This window comes from Macrobrachium nipponense, chromosome 25 (genome assembly GCF_015104395.2).
Source record: "Macrobrachium nipponense isolate FS-2020 chromosome 25, ASM1510439v2, whole genome shotgun sequence".
NCBI lineage: Eukaryota > Metazoa > Arthropoda > Malacostraca > Decapoda > Palaemonidae > Macrobrachium > Macrobrachium nipponense.
The window spans coordinates 52,949,261-52,951,760 of record NC_087214.1 but is presented as its reverse complement, the minus strand read 5'-3'; positions in this window follow the sequence as shown (position 1 = coordinate 52,951,760).

Here is a 2,500-nt window from a genome sequence, read left to right as displayed (position 1 = left end):
GAGGTTATTAGCCTAAAAAAAAAAACTTTTCTTGAATTAGATGAGTAAAAACAAATTTACTTTCTTCCGTACAACCTAAGAATACTAGCTAAAATTAGTTTATACTCCATTCATTTGAAGAATAAGAAATGAATTCAGACTAGACTGACTGATAACAAGATCTCGGAATAAAACGAAAGAAGAAATATGAATTTTGAGCAAATAATGATAACGAATAAATGTTATATCAAAAGACACCTGCACGCTATTGTGAAAGCACATCAGTTAACTGCGTTTAATAGGCTCAAAATTATACTGTAGATTAAGACATAATTAGAACATTACAAAGGGAAACAATATACAGTATACAGGGCAAAGTATACAGTAATGTGGCCCAATTTGTGACCATTAATGTGTGATTGTGGCGGCACAAAATACTTACATGAAGTTTAGTGAAGGTAAAAGTTATGTTTAAAAAATTATTTTTATCTTATTCAACGACTCCTTGTAGTACCTACAATAAGAAAATATTTAATTACTGTTACTTCGACAGACGCAAATTTCAGTGCGCCAGGGAAAGTCGTCAAATGTATTTGACGAAAGAACCAAACCCTTCCCAAATTAAGTAAGGCTTCACAAGTCTTCCCCAGAGTCCATTAGACGTTCCCCTCAATTTATTTGTCTAAAGATGAATTCCTTCCTATTTCATTACTTGCTGGAGAGGGGGAGACTTATTTTCCTGTGTCTTGGATTGCTCTCAGACTTTATTTGACCTTTTTTTGTCTTTTTAGAGAGAGAGAGAGAGAGAGCCAACGACAAAGAATGAAGAAAAAGAACTTCACCCTCTCTTGCCAAACGATTGACGGCGTCTGCGGTGCTGATAAACTTTTATCTTCTGTTTTGTTTCCCATTTGAAAAGGAGTAGAAAGGAAGAAAGTCAGTTTTCTCGACGTCTTCTTGAATATGAGAGCATTGTTCATCTGTATCTATGTAACCTTATCAAAATAGGTTTTAGCTAATATATTGATAGTGAGGAGGAGTAAGGCTCTGAGTAGACAAAAAAAATTCTCTGAAAAATTAAAAAACAAAATGTCATTTTTATCAACCTTACATCTGTTGACCCAGACACAGTAAAAACATTTCCTCCATACTTAAAATGAGAGAGAGAGAGAGAGAGAGAGAGAGAGAGAGAGAGAGAGAGAGAGAGAGAGAGAGAATTACTACATCTAATTTTATCGTGGAAAACAAAGAAGTGACTGGTTATCGTTTTCGTTAACCTGCTCAAAGGGATATAGTCAGGGGGCATAGCTCAAAATTTCAGACCAATTGTTCATTTTGTGATAAAAGCATGAAAACTAGCAAACATGTAGACTAAATCGTCTTGATCATTTTCAGATATTGGGGCACTTGCAATTATGTCTGTTCTGTGTCAGCCACGGCAGCCATTTTCCTAAAATGGCCGCCATATGCCACTGGTTTGGAGACATTTCCCTTCGGATCGTGCTTCGTCCTCCATAGAATGATTAAGATGGGCAAAAATGATGATTATTTTGTGCAGTATAATAAGAATAAAATTTATATATAAAAACTTTTAACAATGTTATAATTATCATTCTTATTATTACTTTTTTTCCTTCAGAGGCTGGTTACTTTACAGTGTGGGGTTCCGGATCGTAGCCTGCTACCTTATTATTATTATTATTTTTTTATTATTATTATTAGTGTTATTATTATTGAAAACGCTGCATACTTTGTTTGCTACCGGTGGTATTTATGCTCGTCTTTGCGGAAGGTTTTGGTCATTCAAGTGGTGCGGATGGTGATGAAGCTACAGTGATGGTGGTACACTAAGAAAACAGTGAAATTACTTCATGCTGAGCCACACATGAACATAAGTCATGTCAAAGCCATTTCAGCTTGTTGGTCCCTGTGTGGCAAGTGCACCAAAGAAGCCTTCTGATATTAACTAGGACCTGTGTGTTTTATGCCAGAAAGAGACAACAGAATCTCTAACTTGTCAAGCTTAGTCATAACGAAGTGATGCAGGAAGGGGCTACACAACACTGGTACAGAATTTGGTGAGGTTTAATGAACTTTGAAAGCTGCCCAGACATGCACAGTTGGACAGAATTAATGAAGGACAAGTCCCCGAGGTTGCATTAGTTGCTCGTGAGGCCAAGTGACACTAAAGGCGTATGCTCCAAAAAAACTACAATATTCCAAAGGGCAGAAGAGAGCCCATTCTACCTCTCTTACGAGTGACATTGTATCAAGCAAATGTACGAGATCACACTCTTGGACAAAAGAGTCTTCAAAAGAGACTTGCTTCTTCTGTGGAGAGCTGGGCACAGACAACCTTCATGAAGATCAACCTTACAGATGAACAAAAATGTCAGGGAATGTGCAGCACTGGTTGGAGACAATGATCCGTTAGCCAGGCTAAGTATGTGTGACATGGTTGCACTGGAAACCACATACCATACCAAATGCTTGACATCCTTGTACAATCATGCTTGGAAGG